This window comes from Condylura cristata, unplaced genomic scaffold (genome assembly GCF_000260355.1).
Source record: "Condylura cristata isolate star-nosed mole 26May11 unplaced genomic scaffold, ConCri1.0 scaffold00009, whole genome shotgun sequence".
NCBI classification, from domain to species: Eukaryota; Metazoa; Chordata; class Mammalia; order Eulipotyphla; family Talpidae; genus Condylura; species Condylura cristata.
In genome coordinates, this window is record NW_004567110.1 from 58,019,666 (window position 1) to 58,040,946 (window position 21,281).

General features: G+C 40.5%; 1 protein-coding gene across 1 annotated transcript in view; it reads right to left on the reverse strand.

Moving 5' to 3' along the window:
* RGS20 (regulator of G-protein signaling 20) overlaps positions 1 to 21,281 on the reverse strand; it is a 99,263-nt gene that overhangs the window by 18,334 nt on the left and 59,648 nt on the right.

Here is a 21,281-nt window from a genome sequence, read left to right on the forward strand (position 1 = left end):
GGGAGGGCCCACGAATCTTGCCCCCTTTTCAGAGGATCACAGGAATGGTTGAGGGAGAAAAAGCACAAAAGTGGTATAAAAACTAAGACATTGCCGGCCCTCCCTGGTGGCGCAGTGGGTTAATGCACTGCAAAAGAAGCCTAAGCCACTTCCGCACCAGTTCGATCCCCGCCTGCCCCGAGGAGATCCACATGGCGTGGCAGGCCTCTCCTGACCCACCCGCTGCTCCCCTCAGCAGTGTACTTCGTTGATCTGCCTGTTCTGCTCCCCACTCTATCCCTGGTGAATTCTCTCACCCTCTGCATCTCTGGCCTGTACCCCAGTTCTGTATGAATAAATAAATAAATCTTTAAAAAAACAAAAAAAAAGCTGAGACATTACCAAATCTATTTTTATTTTTGATATAATGGTGAAAGGATTTTGTTGTCCAGTCAACCAAACAATCAAAGTGCACATCTATACACAGTGCCTAGTTTGAGAACCAGATGGCTCAATTGGTCTAAGGGTAGAAGCAGAGATATTTTTCTAACTCATAACACGTTTTCTCAGAGACAGATTCTACTTATTTCTGGGGGAGAAGCTCTGAGCTTGTCTGAGCATCACTGTCTCACAACTCTTGTGATATTTCCTTCTCTCTTTCTTCTTTTTTTTGGGTAATATTTTAGTGGAGATGCCCACCAACAATGGTTTACTTCAATCAGGACACTGAGGGACAAGAGAGGACCAGTCATCAGAAGCATCAAAGATGCTTTAAGCAGAGGTGCTCCAGGTAAATATTATTTTTTAATGAATATCTATGCAAATTGTCTTATTAAAAATAAACAATTGCTTCGCAGAAGAAGAAACTATAACAGTAATGTAAACAAATTTCAAGGGTCTCCAGCTTCAAATCTTTACAACATGAAATATCTATTAATTTAAGTCTTCTCTCATATGGGAACCCTCCTACACCATTGTTCCAAACATTATGGGAATATAAACTCATACTGCCCTATGGAAAACAGTATGGAGGTGTCTCAAAACATTAAACAGGGTTCTGCCATTCAACCTAATAATTCCACTCTTAGGCATCCACTAAAAAATTAAAAAGCACTAATTTGACAGAAAACTGGCATGCCCATGTTTATTGCAGCTCTATTTACTATAGCTAAACTTGGAAAGAAACTGGGTGTCCCAAAGCTGGTAAGTAGATCAAAAAGATGTGGTATATGTACACAATGGTCTATTACTCAGCTATCAAAAAAGATAAACTCATGTCATTTGTGGCAACATGGATTGTGCTGGAAGGGATAATGCTAAGCCAAATTAGTCAGAAGGAAGAAGATAAGTACCAGATGGCATGTAATATGTGAATATAAAGTAATTAAAGTAAGAGTAGTATAGAGTAGCTAAAAACTAACCCTTGATTGCTGACTGCAGAACTGAAGTACCAAGTGGGGGAGGTGATAGGAGGAGGAGGAAGGAGGGATAAGAACAAAGAGAATGAAGCACAACGGACGATGGTGGTGGAATATGGGTGAGTTATTGTTGGGTGCCCTAAGGTGGTGATACCTGATTAAAGTATCCCAAATATTACCTCAATTAAAAATAAATACTAAATTCTTTTATCAGTAGTTTGTTTTCTTCAAACAAGGCCTGCATATTTTTCATAGCTGCAGCCGACTCTGTGTGAGTTCGTTGGGTCCTGGCCAGGGAGGTGACCCATATGGTGGAGCAGACCTCTTGTCTCTCCTGCTGCTCCCCTAAGCAGTGTGCTTTGTCAATCTGCCTGTTCTGCTCCCCACTCTGTCTCTGGTGAATCCTCTCGCTGCCCCTGCTCTCTACCCCAATTCGGTATGCATAAATAAATACATCCTTTAAAAAATCAAATCTAAATGGATAAAAGACATGACCTAAAGCTGCAAAATAAATAGAAGAAACATAAGCAAAATACTCCATGAACATAAGCTTAAGAGATAGTTTTTCAGATTCATTTCCAGTGGCAAAGAAAATGAAAGAGAATACAAACAATTATAATGATATCAAAGCTGTCACACAGAACTATTAAGATGAAAACAACATACTAAGCAGGAGAAAATATTTGCACAAGAGGCTGACATCAAAATCTACAAAGAACTCATACAACTCAACAGAAAGAAAACAAATAAGAAAAAAAGGCATATGAGTTAAATAGGCACTTTTTCAAAGTAAACATGGATGAACAACAGGCACATGAAAAAATTGTCATAATTATTTGTCATTAGCAAAACAATATACCACCTCACAGCAGTGAGAATGGCTCATATTAAAAAGACCAGAAACATCAAGTGCTGGTGAGAAAGTGGAGAAAAAAAAGAATCCTTTTGTTTGGTAGAAATGTAGACTGGTAACAGCTCTTATGGAAAGCAGTGTGGAGGTTCTTCAAAAGACTAAAAATGGATCTGCCATATGACCCAATCATAGGTATTTAACTGAACAACACAAAAATTACCATTTTTTTGTCTTTTAAAAATATAATAGTTTATTTTTACATCATTTTGTGCCTTTTTCCATCTTAGTTGTAATCCCCATGGGCTTCCCATCACCAAACCACCCATGTGCCATCACCATAGTCCAGTGAATTCCACCTCTGACCCCATTGTTGACCCCATTCCCTACTGCACCCCTGTAAAATGTCTCTGGTATATAGCTATTCATTATTATTATTTTTCCCTCTGGTCCTTTATGCTCCTGCTATGAGTGAAATCATCTGGTATTTTTCCTTTTCTTTCTGGCTTATTTCACTAAGCATGATCTCTTCCAGCTCCATCCATGTTGTTGCATGAGTTTATCTTTTTGATTGCTGAGTAATATTCCATTATGTAGATGTACCACATCTTTTTAATACAGTCAATTACTTTTGGGCATTTGGGTTGATTCCATGTCTTTCCTATTGTAAATAAAGCAGCAATAAACATTGGGGTGCAGGTATCTTTTTGAATCATTGTTTTTGTGTCTTTTGGGTTAGATACCTACGAGTGGGATTGCTGGGTCATATGGAAACTCCATTTTTAGCAGTTTGAGAAACCTCCAAACAGCTTTCCGTAGTGGTTGTACTAGTTTGCATTCCCACCAGCAGTGCAGGAGAGTTCCTTTTTCTCCACATCCTCACCAACATTTGTTGTTGCTAGTTGTTTTACGATGTGCCATTCTCACTGGTGTGAGGTGGTATCTCATTGTGGTTTTAATTTGCATCTCCTTTTTTATGAGTGATTTTGAACACTTTTTTCATATGCTTGTTGCCTTCTGCATTTCCTCTTTGGAGAAGTGTCTTTTTAGCTCTCCTGCCCATTTTTTGATGGGCCTGTTTATTTTTGTTGAGTTTCATCAGGTCTTTTTATATCTTTGTGATCGATCCTTTATCACTAGTACTGTGTGAGAAATTTTTTCCCCAATCAGTGGGATGTCTGTTTTTTTGTAATGTTTCTTTTGCTGTATAGAAGCTCTTTAACTTGATGTAGTCCCATCTGTTTATCCTTTCCTTCACTATCATTGCATTGGATGCTGTATCTTTAAAGATGTTACTGAGGTGTATGTCGTATAGTGTTTCACCCATCTTTACTTCCAGGTAAAAAGTACCAATTTTAAAGGAAACCTGTACTCCTGTGTTTAGCATTATTTACAATAGCTAAGATATGGAGACAATGTAAGTCTCCCAAAGTAGATGAATGGATGAAGAAGATGTATGGACACACCATAGAATACTACTCAGCAATAAAAAAGATAAACTCATGTCATTTGTGGTAACATGGAAAGGATTATATTAAGCAAAATAAGCAGAAGCAAATACTGGCTGGGGTCATTTATATGTGGAATATAGAGTAATCAAACAAAGAGTTAGACAAAGGCAAACATTAAAAACAACATTTGAAAGCTAACTATAGATCTGAGGCATCCATAGTGGGAGGGGAGAGGGTAAGAGTATGTTTGGAGGTAGGGGGAGAACACAATGAACTATGGTGGTGGACTATAAGTGCTTTATTGGTGAGAGAGATATGGTAAGGGAAGAAATCCAACACCATCAAAATATTACCAAGGATGCAAAATAATGGTACTTCATTAATTAAATTAAAAAAATAAAATCATTAATGATAAACATAGAATTCATCAACAATGAGATAATTAACTCAGTATTGCTGAGACAAGCTCCTTTGGTTGAAGAAGAGACAATCTAAAAGTTTCTGCTTCTTTTGAGTTGTGTTTCTCACAGTTGAAATTTAGGCAAACAACTGCTAGGTATATTTTAGGGTATGTGATTTCAGTGGATACTTCCAAAGCAAGCAAGCAAAAAAAAAAAAAAAGGATTAAAAATAATGAGGTATGTATAGAAAAAATGCACACTAGAATATGAATTTAACTTTATAGATTAAAAAGTAAAGTAAGGGTGAAATGCTCAAAGGCATACTTAAAAATAATTTTTATTTAAAATGGAAAGCATTAGGAAGCAAAACTAGGTAGGAGACAAACTAAGAACAAGCAGATAAGAAAAAGGACCAAGTAGAAAGTTTTGAGGAGTGTACAAAGTAATACTGAAGGACTAATTTAGATTCTCATGTAGGGAAACAGAAGGAAAAGAAACAGGGAGGCATGGATTCTCCAGAATGTTTGTGTGAGGGAGTCAGACCCATTCTCCAGCAAAACACTCATTTAACTGATGGAAGGTATAGAATTTTTTAAAATTCTTTATAAATTGACGTACATACAATGTAGGCAAACTTACAGGTAGCTAGTGAGAAACATTTTTTTTTTTTTGAAAATTTACTACATGTCAGTAAGAGTCTATACCATTTGATCCATCTATCGTTCCCAACCCAACTCTTTATCCTTGAAGCTATATTTTGGTATAGCCAAGAACATGAGACTTTTCTCTTTCTGTTTCCAGTGTGAAGCTCAGGTTTTATTCACAGGAAGATTAAAGACAACCCACATTGCTTCCATGTTCTGTGTTACAGAACTTCTATTCTGAGTAAACATGTGCTCCCTACTCCTACATAGTCTTCATTTGTAGGATGGAAGTTTTTGCTTACTGGAAAGGAAAATATTCCACTCAGGGAGTAACAAGCTGAGAAAACAAATAACCATGCTTGCTTTTTAAGAGTTGGGATATAACTGTGGGGGAAGTGAGCTGCTGTCTCTGTCCCTGGGTCAGATGTAGAGGTGCCAAATTTCTTCTTAAGGCAGGAGCAGGTCTTCAGGACAAATAATTCCACAGGGGACTAACTTTATTTGGTTTGGGAGAGCTCATGTTTAAAGGTATTTTCAAAAACTGTGGCTATTTAAACATTTACATGGGGGCTATTATCTCTGAGATAGTAGCAACAAGTACAGAGGAACCAGTTCACATATAACAAACTCTTCAAGGGAAAAGATGTTTAAGAAGGGACTAGGGAGATCTATGTGTAGACTTCCTTAAACTTTCTCCCTCACATGAGAAATCAGATAGAGTACAAATCGCCCATGAAAACAAAATGCACCAATGTGTGTGTGATGTTATTCTGCCTAGGAATCCCAGTAGAGAATTTACATCTAGATTTTTGTTGAGGAGCTAGTCATCTTGTGACTGGCACATATCAAAACTAGACTTCCAGAAGGCAAGCAGCTCTTCATCATATAACATACTGTTGTACAAACACTTGAGGCACAGTAAACCACTGCTACCAATTAACTGCTAGTTGAAAACACTTTTGAGAGTCAGTTGCAGTCACTAAGCAAGGGCCAAGCTAAAAAGATCCCAAGGATAGCAATCTCAAGCTTGCTATACTAATACTTTTTTGCATAGAGACAGAAAAAGTATTTGAGGACATAAGGGCTAAACTACCCAAATTTGATAAAATTACTAATTTACATAACAACCACCTTCAAGTAGGATAAATTCAGAGATCTACATTCAGACATATCATATAGTCAAATGTTGAAAGCCGAAAATAAAATCATAAAGTAGGAAGAGAAAAATGACTCATCATGAATAAGTAAATCACAGTATGATTAATAACTAACTTCTCATCACACACAGCAGAGGCCAGGAAGCAGCAGGACAACATAGTCAAAGTGCTAAGAAGCTAAAACCATCAACAAAGGATCACATATCCAGCAAAGCTATCTTCAAAAGGGTGAAGGCAAAAATAAAAAAATTCCCAAATACAGAGAGTTTGTTGCAAGTAGACTGCATTACTGTAAGAAATACAAGAGAAAGTTCTTCAGGTTGAATGACTACACATAGTTATTCATTCTCTCTTTCATACACACACACACACGTACACACAAAGTGTGTGGTAAAATATTTTTTTGTTTATCTTAACTTATTTAAAAGGCAATTGTATAAAATAATATCTACAAATTGTATCATAGCTGTAGCACACAAAAATGACTGAATTCAAACTGCTAAACATAAGAATCCTCTGTCAACCAAGAATACTCTATTCTGAAAAGTTTTCTTTCCGAACTGGAGAAATAAGATTTCCAGAGGTCACAAGAGTGTACCTCTGGAAGTGTGAAGAGACCAGGTGGAAGTACAGAGATTTTTGTGGGGGAGCAATTGTTTTTGAAATCACATGACAAACACTACTTCTGCATTGGACTTCACTGTGATTGAAACAACAGAGGAAATAATGGAGAGATGGTAACTTTCTCTGACCTGCCTAGAAATTTCTGGAGAGACCTGAGCTGGGTGAGAAAAAACTGAATTGAATGACACTAACATTTTTAGACAAGATTGAGTACATTTATTTAATGCCTGAAAATGAGGTTTTTAAAATATTGATATGGACCTACATAGCTTTGCAATCTGGCCCAGAGTCAATGGGAAAATAATGGAGATCTAATATATTGCTTGAGGGTAGTGGTGGCAGAAAACTAGTTGTTTATTTACACTCATTTGAGTCCAACTTGTTTAAGCAGTGAAGTATGAAAAGAAATTTGAGAATATCTAGTATGGACAGGAGGCACCCGTCAGTAAATGTCACAAATTATTCAATATACTCTGGAGCATTACTCTGGAGCATAGACTCTGGCCATTAAGAGAAATGACAAATGGATAAAAACAAAAATAGAAGGGCAAACTAAAGTGAATTCAAAGTGCTAAGGCTAAAATTGGGTTGCTATCAAAGAACCTGGCAGTGAGACAACAGGATCCAGCAGCTCATAAGACCAGTCAGTTGTGACGTAAGTAGCCATGTCTATACAGTTTTTAGTAGAAACCAGGGTGCCCCCAATTTTCATATCACAAAACACCTTAATGTCTATATTATTTTTCTTAGGCTGCCACAAAAACTTACTACCAAACTTGGTGGTTTTAAACAACAGACACTGTTGTTTAAAACTGTCTCACAGAACTGTCTCACAGTTCTGAAGACTAGAAGTTCCAAGTTGAGGTGTTGGTGAAGCTTCTAGACAGAATCCCTCCTGGCCCTTTTTGGTGTCTAGCAGTTGCAAACAATCTTTAGCTTTCCTTGATTTGTGACTACTAACTGTACTCTCCACCGCCATCATTGCCTGTGTAGCTATATCCCAAGCACTCTCTCTCTATAAGAAAGTCATTAGATTTAATGTCTACCCTAATCTCACATGACTTCATCTGAACTCATTGATACCTGTAAAAATCTATTTGCAAACAAGGTCACCTTGTTAAGTACCTTCTTACTGTGGCCTTACAGGGTGGAAGTTGCTAGGGATCTCTCTGAAGCCTCTTTTACTACGTCACTGATCCCATTCAAGAGGGCTCCAATTCAGACTTAAGCACATCCCAAAGTCAAATACCATCATCTTTGCGAGTTAATATTTCGATACATAAAATTTGGGGGGTTGGGTTGGATACAAGCATTCAGACCACAACAGGCTTCAATATATTTTTGAGAGGAGACACACAATCTTTAATTATTTATTTATTTATTTATTTATTTATTTATTTATTTATTTATTTATTTATTTATTTATTTATTTATTTATTTATTTATTTGGTTTCCAGGATTTATTTGTGTCTAGATAACTTTTTTTAAATTATTACAAAAGTTTATTTTTACATCATTTTGCACATTTTTTTTTCCATCTCGATTGTAATCCCCGCAGGTTTCCCATCACCAAATCACTCGTGTGCCACCACCATAGTCCCGTGCATTTCCCTCCTTCCCTCCCCCCGTTTTTAATCCCATTCCCCACTCCACCCCCATAAAATGGGAGACACACAATTTAATCCCCAACAGTGTCTAATGTGGAATCCTGGGAAGCTTTTGTAATGCTTCTATTCATAACTATCACCTGTTATTATTATCTGGAATTGAGTTTCTCAAACCCTGTGAAAATTTACTGATTTTTAGAGTTATTTTTAAAGATGAAAATAAAATACGCCTATAGTAGGAAAGCCATACAATACTGTATTACTATGAAAACTGTTTCCTAGAGAAAACACTCTCAGAAAACTGGAAAATACTGTTGTGTATTCTTCCAGGTATCTATGCATACATACATTATTAAGAAAATGGGAGCAAGATATACATACAGTCCTATGCCTTTTTTTTTCACTTGACAATATATCTTTAAATTCTTTTCATATTAGGACACTTGGAGCTATTGCCTACACCTATATAAAGTAGGTAATTCCAACAACTTACTAGCCCCAATATAATAAAGGCAGAACTGAAATGCTTTGTTTACATAGTAATGGTTTGCTTTATAGTGCTTGGGCATAAGCGTTATTCATTTAGTCAACCAATGAAGAAAGATGTAGAAAAGTGGAGTCTAATAGCATCTTAAGGTGTTTCCTCCTTACCACTGCTGTGGGCAGTATCAGTGGTGGTGCTGAAGTTAGAGTTCAATATCTGGGCTGAGCAAACCAGATGCTAAAAAAGGGTCCACTGAATGAATGAATATTTAAAACAAAGAGATTGTTTGTTTTAACATCACATCTCATATAAAATAGGAAATTTATTTATGTATGCTAAAGACTTTCTTTTAACCATTTTATTATAACATACGTTAAAAAATAGTTCCCGGCCCTCCCTGGTGGCACAGCGGGTTAAAGCGCAGGACTAATAAGCTTAGCCACCTCCGCATGAGTTCGATTCCCCCCTGCCCGGAGGTGACCACAGACCTCTGCTGACCCGCCCGATGCTCCCCTCAGCAGTGTACTTCATCGATCTGCCTGTTCTGCTCCCCACTCTGTCTTTGGTGAAGCCTCTCACCGCCCCGAGCCTCTGGCCTGTACCCCAGTTCTGTATGCATAAATAAAAAAATCTTAAAAAAAAAAATAGTTCCCAAAACATCATATTTGAAAGCCCCAATTTGATGAACAACTTTCAAGGCCAACTAGGAGAATAATACTTTATATTTTTTTAGTTTTTTAAAGAAAGATTTATTTATTTATGCATGAAAGAACTGGGGTACAGGCCAGAGGTGTGAGGGATGAGAGGGTTCACCAGATACAGAGTGGGGAACAAAAGGCAGATCTACTGCAATATACTTCTAAGGGGGGTGGGGGGCGAGACTGGAGAGGTCTGCCATGCCATGTGGGTCACCTCCCTGGCTTGGGATTGAACTGGTCCTGCAGTGGCTGTAGATAGCTTCTTAATGCTGTAGTTCATAACAGATTACAAGAGACTTTTATATGTATAAGCTCATCTTTCCACACTTCATAAGTCAGGAAAGACTTTTTATTCCCACTTTTCATTAAGGTGAAGAAACTGAGTTTAAAGAGTGTTAACTTACTCCTTGAGGTGATACTGATGGCTGATGGCCCCGGTCACCAAGCTGTCAACCTGATGCTTCCTTCATACGAGCCTGTCAATATAAAGTCAGTATAAAGCAGCACTGTCACACTTTTAACAGCTCAGTGTAGCCCATGAATTTTAAATTACAGCACTGTGACAAGAATTTCTAGTTATAATGTCTATTTTCCTTCTATCATGATCTGATCTGCTTAATATTTAGGACAAAAGAGTTAAAGTGGCTTGTTCATGGTCACAGCTATTGAGCATATACTAACTGGTCACACACACACACAATCACGCTCTTCCAATACATTATGCTGTTTACCATGAAAATGTCATATTTTTATAAACATTAACATTCACTTATTTAGACATTCAACCTGTTCTTGACATATCTTTTGGTTCAAAATTCAGAAAGCATTTGCAATTAAAATTAACAGCTTTAACATTCAGTCAAATGCAGAGTATTCTCTTAAGACTGAGTTTGGAAAAAGTAAACTTAATTTTTAACAAAAAGTAATCCCAAATTAAATAAGAATACATGCTGGTGAATATTCACTCATGCTTCTGTTCAGAACACAGAGATGCATGGAAAAGGATGGAGCCCTGTACTTTCCAATTCTCCTACCCCACAGAAGTAACCAGTATTACAATTTTGATGTGAATATTTTCAAAAGCGGTTTCTATGAAATTAAAAAACATATCACTTTAATTTAAAGCATAGCCTTAGTATGGTTATGTGTGAGACATTAGATGAGCTCTAAGGTTCTGTGCCTTATGTTTTTCACTTTAAAAATGTCTTAGAAATTTTGACAGCATATAAAATTCTATCTTATTCATGTAAGTTGGATAGTATATCATAGTTTAGAGGCTTAGATAAATTATAATGTATTTACTATTCCCCACCTTCCTCCTCAACATGAAAGATTGGCATATTTGGTTGTATAAGATTGCTAAAATTCTGATCCATAAGGGATAATATAAACAAAGTTGCTCCTGGTTGAGTGTAAAAAGTTTGTCAGTAAGAATAATAACTGCAATGAATTGAAATATATCAGATAGGTGCAAACCCTTGAATTCATCATTTTTACTGTTTACTTTTAGAAAATGTTAGGGAATCAACTAATTTTGAAAACTGGTAAATATGGGCATAGAAACAACTTTTTACCTTGTCTTTCCTAAGCAAACATTACTTCAGGGTAATCTAATAGTTAACAAAGAGAATTTGTTCTTCATAAATTTACTAATACAAGAATTGAAAGCAAAATGCCATACATATTAAGTGTGACTCAGGAATAAGATCAAGATTGACATGTCAGAAAATCATGGAAGGAAAAGAGATGCAAATTAAAACTAGGTACCACTCTTTACTTATCAGATTAGCAGAACATTTTCAAGATTAGCCATCTTGATCTGAGGATAAAGTTTAAATGAAGTAAAACCAGCAAGCACTTCAGCTGCTAATAATCTGGACTGAAGAGACAGCATAGATTTGCTACGTGGTTATTCTTATCTAGAGAGGATTTTAGTTTTGTGCTTTTGTTGGAAGAACAATCTTCAATTAGTCAATCCTATCGTGGCCGCTGCCCCTCACTGCTGCCACCATACTCTGGGGATTCCTGTTCTGCTCACAGATGTCCCCTCGCCTGGCTGAGCCACAAAAGCTTTGCTGCTGTGGGGTTCTGAGTTCTCCTCCACTGCCAGCCACACCAAGCTGGATGAGAGGAACCCATCAGTGCTGGTGGACAGCTGAATGCTTCTGTCAGTGGGTTGAACTTTCTGGGCAGGCGTAAGTAGAACCATGGGGCATAACTGACAGTGACGTAACTGGACAGCGGTTTCTCTTTTCCTCACTGGCTTCAGCTCTTTTACAGCTCTGGGCTTCGGTCCTGCTTGGCAGATGGAGAAGCATGCTCTTCACCCCACACAGCTGGCTCTACTTGCCCCCCTCACTTCCCCCAGCTCCAACCAGGTACCTCTAGCCTACAACCCAGCTCTTGTATGCATAAATAAATAAATTTTAAAAAAATGAACCCATAACGCTACCATACCTTAGTCAGATTTTCTAAAATTTAGTTTGTGTTCAGTTTTCCAAAGAACTGACATTAGTCTTTATGGATCATTTTTACTTTTTGTTAATTGTATATTTCATTAATTTCTGCTTTCATTTCAACTTTAAAAATTTATCTACTTTCTAGATGACTGCATTAGAAAGATATACACAATGGAATATTACTAAGCAATAACAAAAAAATAAACACCTGCCTTTTGCAGCAACATGGATGGAGCTGGAAGGGATCATGCTTAGTGAGATAAGCCAGAAAGAAAAGGTAAAAATACTGGATGGTTTCACTCAGCAGGAGCATAAAGGACGAGGGGAGAAAATAATATTAATAATGAACAACTCTATACCAGAGATATTTTACGGGGGTGGAGTCGGGGGAGGAGGAAGTGCACTGGGCTATTGTGATGGCACATGAGTGATTTGGTGATGGGAATCCCACAGGAATTACAACTGATATGGAAAAGGCATAAAATGATGTAAAAATAAACTATTATAGTAGTAAAGATATTTATCTACTTTCTTTAAAATGACTTTGGTAGTGCTTGAAGCATATCCTATACCTCTGTTATGGAAACACTGATATAAACCAATATTAGCTCAATAAAAAACACAAGAAAAACTACCTTTGTTAGTTTTTTTTCTAACCTCTTTAACTTCACTAAATTCTTAGTTCATTTACTTTTTTAAAAAAGATTTATTTATTTATGCTTACAGAACTAGGGTACAGGTCAGAGGTGCAGGGGTGGTGAGAGGTTTCACCAGAGACAGAGTGGGAGCAGAACAGGCAGATTGAAAAAAGTACACTGCTGAGGGGAACGGCGGGTGGGTCAGAAGAGGTCTGCCATACCACGTGGGTCAGCTCCCTGGCCTGGGATTGAACTCATGCTGCAGTAGCTTCGGAGAGCTTCATAATGCGGTGCTTTAACTGGTTGTGCCACCAGGGAGAGCCCAGTTCATTTACTTCTGATAATCGCTATTTTCTAATTAATGCTATATAGGGCTTTATATTTTGATGTAATTACTGCTTTGATCATACTCATGAGTCTTGTTTGATATGAAACACTGTTGTTTGATTCCAAATAATCCAAAAAGCTCAAATCCAATCTCAGATTTCTTTTTCTTTTAGGTATTTTAGAAATTTATTTTAAATTTCTTGACTAGACTGTCATTAACATACATACACACACACACACACACACACACATATAGTCAGAAAATGTAGTCTGTACAATTTTATACATTTTTTAACATACTGAGAATTTTTTGAAGATTATTTTCTCTACCTCTAGAACTTTTTATTCATTTTCTGGCGTCATAATGTCATTGGATGCAAAGCCTAACTCTTTGCCTCATGGTAGCATCATGACCTTCCAAATCAGTGGTGTCTGACTCTTTGAGTAATCTGGAAAGAGTCTTTAAATCTTAATAGATATACCGCAGAAGACTGACAGCTCAGAAAACATAAAATGTTTCAAGAAATAGGATTTACAAACACAAGAATTGTAATATAGTGCCCTTAATAAAGAGCGGAAACAGAGGACTGCAGTAAAAGCTGTTAATCTGTTATAGGGTAGTGTAAGGGGCACCCTGGAAGTCCCAAACCTGCCTGCTTTAAATGGGTTCTGCCATGAGGCTCACCAAAATAAAACATACTTAGTGCATAAGACCTTCGATGGAAAGGGACTTGAATACAATTAGTGTGATAAAGAGAAGAAAAATGATATAGTTCAAAATAGTTTCCAATTAAGCCCCTAAGTGCATTTACCTATCCCCTTGTGGGTAAATGCTCACCTTGCTCCAAAATAATAATAAAAAAAAATACTCAATATATTAAAAAAACAGGCTTGGTCCAAAGCAGAAATGCTGAGGCCAGAAAGCCTGTCATAAGTCTAAGGCATCTTCTGGTGGGAACCCATAGGATGGAAAGGGCCAGAGAGGGCCAGGCAAGTCTGGAAAGAAATGAGCAAAATCAAAACCAAGTCAAGATAAAAGCTTCTGGTAGTAGCTCATGGAGGGTGGGAAGCCCTTGGGGATTACAACTGAGATGAAAATGCACAAAATGAAGAATGATGTAAAAAAAAAGTTAAAAAGATAAAAGCTGTGACTCAGTCTTCCCATGGGTCTCTCACCCATGTCTCTGTCTTTCAAGTGTCTTCTTTTTATGTTCCCCAAGTCCCTGGTAGAAGTCCACAGCCAAGAAGCAAGTGCAGCTTCTTCCCCTGTCTGTCTGCTCCTTGTGCCTCCTCCAGTCTCTTGGATGCACAGGGCAGGTTCATATCAGTTTTGGCAGATGGAAAGGCCAGTCCTGGAGCAGATAAGATTATGCAGGCCTTGGCCCTCCCTGGTGGCGCAGCAGGTTAAAGCACTGCACTAAGAAGCTTAAGCCACTTCCGCATGAGTTCGATCCCGGCCTGCCCTGGAGGTGACCACATGGCACAGCAGACCTCTCCTGACCCACCCGCTGCTCCCCTCAGCAGTGTACTTTGTCGATCTGCTTGTTCTGCTTCCCACTCTGTCTCTGGTCAAGCCTCTCACCCTCCGCATCTCTGGCCTGTACCCCAGTTATGTGTGAATAAATAAATAAATCTTAAAAAAAAAAATAAAAAAGATTGTATAGGCCTTAATGCTCTCTCAGATCACCAGATACACATGCAGCCCATATGCGAGGCTGGCATCACAAGGAGGGAGGCGCAGATTGGGCAGGGGAGCTTGGAGGAAGGCAGGCCCCAGTCAATCTCTATGCTCCACCCTGGCCTCTCTGGCATTCTCAGTCTCTCCTCATCGTGTGGTCCTGCCCCAGAATGGTCCAACTGAAGTCAGGTGTCAGAGGATGCTGCCCTTTTATTTAGCCCTGGCTTCTCAGCACAGGTGTGAACACTTACACATGCACACACCTTGTGTGCTCTAGGCCTCGGTGTCCATAATTCCAGGCGTGCATGCCAAGCCCTTTTGCCCTTGGGCATCCATGCTAATGGATGGAAAAACACCTGATAACTTTATTTACCCTACAAAGGTTACACATCCATGCTACCAATCAACTCAATCAGTTCCACAAACTTTTGTTACCACATGTTGCAAAAGTAGCTAATTTGAGTTCTGTCCCCTTTCCTCCTTCCACATTAAAAAAGTTAACTAAAGAAATGAGGGCCCTCCCTGGTGGGCAGCAGGTTAGGACAAAGCACTACAAGCTGGCCACTGCCTCTGAGCGAGTTCAATCCCCTGCCCCAGAGGTGATCCACTTGGGGCAGCAGACCTCTCCTGTCTCACCAGCTGCTGCCCGCAGCAGTGTACTTTCTCTATCTGCCTGCTCTGCTCCCCACTCTATCTTTGGTGAATCCTCACTGCCCCTGCATCTCTGACTTGTACCACAGTTCTGCATGCATACATAAACAAATCTTTAAAAAAAAAGTTACTCAAGAAATGAAAATGGGCTGGGAGGGAAATAATAATGATTCTGGGTATTTTATAGTGCTAGTAATCTCAAAATTAATGACTACACTTGATTGACTACAAATAAGGAGGGTGATCCTTATAGACCATAGTGTAAGATTTCCATTTATTACACTTGGACTTTACCTTATTTCCTCAGTTATGCCCTATAAATAAATATCTCTTCCGAGATTTTTTGAGCCTGTTCAAATGATTAGATCTTTGCTGCTGTCTGTATTAGGAACAAAGCTCCTTTTCTCTTGAGCCCCTTGTCCTGTTCACCCTCACACAGCTTTCAGAGGTTCACACTGCAATCTTGAGAGACTCTCATTTCCTTGAATACCAGCAAGTTTGCTCCTGCATTTACTTCCTTTTGGTCTTTCTGTCCTCAAAGTTTCCCGAGTGTGGGAATGGTTTTTCTAAACCTTTCTTTCTTGGATGACCCCATATTTAGTATACAGTGTATTCTGGTCCATTTCTCTGCTATGAGGCAAGCATATCCTGGTTGTTTTCAACATTGACAGGGCAGAAGTGAAGTGAGCCTTACAGGTTCTTTTGTAAACATTTGTTAATTTGGGTGCTCAGTAAGTAGGTGTGGGGTAGAGAAAGCTATGCTCCAGGACCCTCTCCAAGCCATCTCATTTCTGGCAGAAATGGAAGAAAGCAAGTGAATGGGTTAGAAAAGGGAACTATTAAAAACTCTTAGGGTTTTGAAGGGAGAGGCACATTTGGTGTGATGAGTACTTGGCATCAAGTACCTGAAAGGAGCTCTTTCTGAGGATATTGGCTTCAAGGCTGATTAATCTACCCTGGTTTTTTTTTTTTTTTGGCAGCTCATCTGTTCTCATTCATGAATCTCTACACTGAAGTTTGAAAATCAAACCAACCAAATCCAGGAGTGCCCACTGAACGGCTCAATTCTCTTTGGGTTTGCAGCAGGTGAAGATAGCAGCCTCAGAACCTAGAATCAAAGCATAAACACCCAATCACCTGATGCTAATTAAGTCACAAACAGGTTCTCTGCCTGCCCAAAGCTTCCACCTGTTATTGTTAACTGCTGGGAAATAAGCTGAATTCCAGTCAGTCTGTAGTTATGCTTCTGTTTTGTTAAGCAGGATCCTAAAATAAACCAATTTTTAGTTTGAGAGTACACTGGCATGTTATCCTGTGGTATAGTCATCCCCAGAAAAAAAAAGTCCAGCTTGCTCTAGCTCATGAAATATTCATGAACAGCTGGAATTACTTGCACTGACTTCAGTACTCTCAAACAGACCAAAAATCAAATTAAAGCTGTATCTTCCACTTTATATGACACAGAAAGTTAACTACTTAGCTAATGGGTTTTTATTGAAAACTAGTGGGCTTTGGCAACTAGTGGGTTTTAACTCTTCCTTTGCAAAGCTATGAGTTTTCAATACTTTTCTGCATTTTGTCTGAAAAAGTGGGGGGCCCTTTTATGATATAGTTCATTGTTCTAGTAGGGGAAGTCAATTGAAGCTTATGAATAAAAAAAGACTTTTTAGAATTATAATTACTTCCATATGGATGCTTACACATGCCCTCACCTTTCAAAAAATTACTTAAGCAGGTTACCATCTGTTTTTTGTGACTTCAAATGGAAATCTTTGCTCTTTGTTGATATAGCTGTTGCTATGTGTGTAATTTAAACCACCAAAGGTTTTAAAGACTATAATAATAATTTCTTTCTCTACTCTTCTGCTGTTACTAACTGAATATATTGTACAAATACTTTCCCAAGTGCCTCTGGGAAATAATAGAAATAAGAAACTATAACCTGAAGGAAATGAATGACTATGCATGTTTTATTTGTTCTTTCTTAGTACCTATCAACAACTAAAGAATATTTTGCAAGCACAGTCTGAAATCTTTATCATGGGCTTTCCTTATCCCAGGAAATCATGGAGCGGTCTGAGGGAAACTGAAGGTGGGTATATTCTTTGTGATAACTTAGCCCAAGGCAGTTCCACAAGTAAATGGTATTAAGGTCTGCGGTTGCTTTAGGGTGTGATCAAAATCACTAAACAACGTGTCAGGCAGTCATTAACAATTTGTATGAGAAGTTCTACTTTTGTTTTCACAGTAAGGCACAGGTTTGCTAAGTGTCTGAACACAGAACAAAAATATATGCAATATGGAAAAATTCATGTATAAAATTGAAAGGACAACCTACTCATTCTTTCCTCTTTCCACTGTGGTAAGCAATGCTACTATCTACCACTTATCTAATAAAGCAGGAAGAGTTCAGTCTAGCCCCTGTTATTTCCACATGTTCACTGCCTGGTGGGCATCATGGTGTGGGCTTATGAAGGATGCCTCCATTTGAAACTGCCTTCGTTCTTGCCTTGGGTAATAAGAATAAGAGCTTTGAAGCATCATATACACCCTTTCTCCCTGTGATATTTTTTCCTACTCTTTCTTCTGAAGTAGCATTTTAGGTGATGAGCTTTAGTAGGGAGGGTGCTGACCTTGACATGTGTGTGCCTCACCTTTCATTTTGGAGAATTCTTGGCAACCAGCCCAGGCCAGGTAGGTTCAGGCTTTAAAAGAGAATCTTGGTGCCCTCAGGCATCACCCTCACAGGTTAGGGGAAAACACACCAGCAGGGACACAGCATCTCAGGCTCCATGTGAATCTCTATATGGACTTTCTCCACACTCTCCACCCATCTCCACAGCACTCCGTCACACTCTCCTCTGCCACCACCCTCATGTGCTCAGTCTCTGTGCTCAGGTGTGCCCACTTACACCTGTCCTCCCAGATTCAGGTGTCTACCATCAGGCATGTTTACCCTGAGCCCATGCTCCCAAGTGCCTCCTGCATTCAAGGCCACAGGTGATAGCCAGAGGCCAACAGTGCAAAAGCCTGAGCATCTTCATTTACCCTACAATCTACCCCCTCATTTGTATAGCAAATGATGTGTAATTTGCTGTACAAGTACACAACAGTTTCCCTTGGTGCATATGAACACTGCATATACAGAATACCACAAAAATACAATACAGCTAAGCTCAGCAGGGCACCAACCTAGGGGCAAAAAAGACAATATGGTTATTGATGCCAGCTGATGATGCATCAAGTCTGTGGCCGAAGGCGCTGCTCATTTGAGGGGGAACCACTCTTCACACATGGCCACACACCAGGAGCCTCCAGACTTCACGGCCTTCCAGCTGTGGTCTTAGCCACAAGTCAGACACTACATCTGCCCCTACAATGTGCCACCTCTTGAGGTTGGTGACACATTCTACTCTTGGGGATTAACTGCACAACCCCCAGGGTACCAACTGCATCACTCTGACACTTGGCCTTTGTAGCCACCGGTGTGATGAGCAGACCCCTGCACTAAGGTCAACCCTTTGTACATGAACATGAGCTGGGGTCCCCTGCATCGCAAGCTCCATATGTGGCCTCTCTCTGGTCTCCTCTTCAACCAGGCACCCCAAATGTCCCCCAAGATCGGGTTCCTCAGCTCCTCATCATTATTCAAACATGAACAGGGCATCACCCACAGGTGATTGTAAGAGTTTCCCTGCCTTCTTTAACATTCCCGGTTGTTTAACAGCTGCTCAAGACGTCCTGAACTTGGCACCAGCTTTTGCCTTATCTTTTTAAAAAATAAATCTCTGCTTGGCTGCAGAGAACCTTAACAAGGCTGCTTTAGACCACCCTTTAATTTCCATCTCCTGGCATACAAATAACCCCATTCACCCCAGAGCCCCATAAAGATAACAACCAAACAGTTCTCCTGACTTCTGGCAGGACTGTAAGTGCCAGTCCCTCAGTTTTATCCTTGCATCAGCCCTGGATGAGCTGAGTGAGGATCACAGCTCTCTTTCTTCCCAACGAGTGTGCTGCCTCCGGGGTTGTAGGCTAGTCCTTGAGAGCCATCTCCTCTTCCATATGAGGTCTTATCCAGCAGCTCCCACGCCAGAGCTTGTCCACTTCCTGTCCTCCTGCAGTGTCTTTCATTGTCCTGCAGCTCCTGGACTTTGGTCACCCCATGGCGCCTCCAGCATTGTCCTCTACTCCACTTGCAGCGCTGTGAGGGACATTCATCCCCACCCCTGCCTCTGAGCAGGCACCATGTCCCTCCAATGCCTCCCCACTGTGTAAGAGTCCTCTCCACCTGCACCTGGGACTCGTCCACCTCAGGCCGCCTATGGTGAGGTGCCACCCAAAGACGCTGGCCTCTGAGCACTACATGCTTGCAGCCTGCCACCCCTCAGTCCCTCCCAAGGTCTTCTGGGGGCTCCATACCACATGCAACAAATCATCCTGCCAACTCACACCAGTGTAGTGGCAGCAAGGCACAGGGCAGCTTCTCTATGGTCCGGGCAGACATGTAATGGAGAGTCCTGGAGCCCTCAGCGACTTTTTCAGGGTTCAGTGATCTTTCTATACCACTCATAGTGAAGCAACCAGGTGCGAGGGCAGGCAGGGAGTCTGAAGGCTAGGATCCTCTAGCCCCTGGCAAATCAGATTTCTCTGGGGTTGCTCTCATGGTCTCTCCACCACACTCTGCCTCATGGTCCTCTGCTGCCCACCATCCTCTGTGACACTGTCCTTATATGCTCAGTCTTTCTGCTCAGGCATACACTTATGCACCCTCACATCACACTCCAGGTGTCCACCATTAGGCATGCATACCTGGAACCCATATCCTCAAGCACCTCCTGTATTCATGGCTGCAGCTGATAGCCACAGAGGCCAATAGTGTGAAAGCCTGAGCAATCTTCATTTACCCTACAGAGAGTTAAGAAAGTAAGGCCAAGGGACAGAAGTACAGGGACAGACATACTGGCTTAGGTGCTGAAGAACTGGAGAGAAGCTGAGTTGGGAATATTTGATTTAAAACAGTGTGAGAGCAGTGCTAGAGGTAGAGGACAGGCTACTGGCTGTTCTCATCCACACATATCACAAGGCCATTCAGGCTCAGGTAACAGTAGCAATGAGGTTTATTCAATTACCAGGGGGAAAAAGCGTTTCTTTTTTTAACAATTTATTTAATCATACAGAATTGGGGTACAAGCCAGAGGTGCAGGGGCAATGGGAGGCTTCACCAGAGACAGAGCAGGAAGCAGAACAGGCAGAGCGACAAAGTACACTACTGAGGGGAGCAGCAGGTGAGACAGGAGAGGTCTGCTGTGCCATGTGGGTCACCATCAGGGCAGGCGGGGACCGAACTCATGCTGAAGTGGCTGCGGCCAGCTTGCAGTGCTGCGTCCTAACCCGTTGCGCTACCAGGAAGGGCCTGGGGAAAAGTTTCTAAGGCTACAAGTGGTGAGCTACCTCACTCCATATAGTGTGCTTAGTGTCCAGAAATCCAAAACAATTTTGGCTAGTTGTACAAAATGGTGCTGTCCCATCAATGAGGGCCTGGAGTTTGTGGCAGCTGGAAATCAGTGGGTCAGGATCCAACTCATGGTGGCAGCTGGAGGTGCTCACAGGTGGGGACACGAAGATGACACCTCAGCAACCCACAGCAACAATGTAAGGTCAGGCTAGATGACACTGAACTGTGGACCAGGCAGCAATGGAGGCAACAGCAACAGGAAGTGGTGCTCAACAATCAGAAGTGGTGGACGGCTTTCAGGGGTGACCCAGACACAGAATGCTGGTCACTTGTCAACAGTGCAGGACAGCACTGGCCAGTAGTGCCAATCTGTAGAAGGCAGTGTGAGACACCAGTGTTAATAGCTCTTTGGAGGGGTTGGCCTACACCAACCACAGATAGCTCTGAGACACCAGGCCGAGGACTGTGGTGCCCTTTTCAGGTGATGTCAGTGGACAGGACAGATGCAGGTGCAGTAGTTTTGTCTCTCTGTGAGGGTTTTTAGTTTCTCTTCTCCTTTCGGAGGTTGGCTGCTGGGTGCTTCTTCTTTCTTCAGAAGTTGGCTGCTGATCCTTCTTTCTTTGGAGGTCAGAACAGAATTTCTAAGCTTGCTTATGTCCTGCCTTAGGGACCTCTTTTAGGGTCCCCCACCCTATAAGCCTGATTGGATGCTTTCAATCCTAAGTCACTGATTGGACCATTTAGCACCAATCAGCTC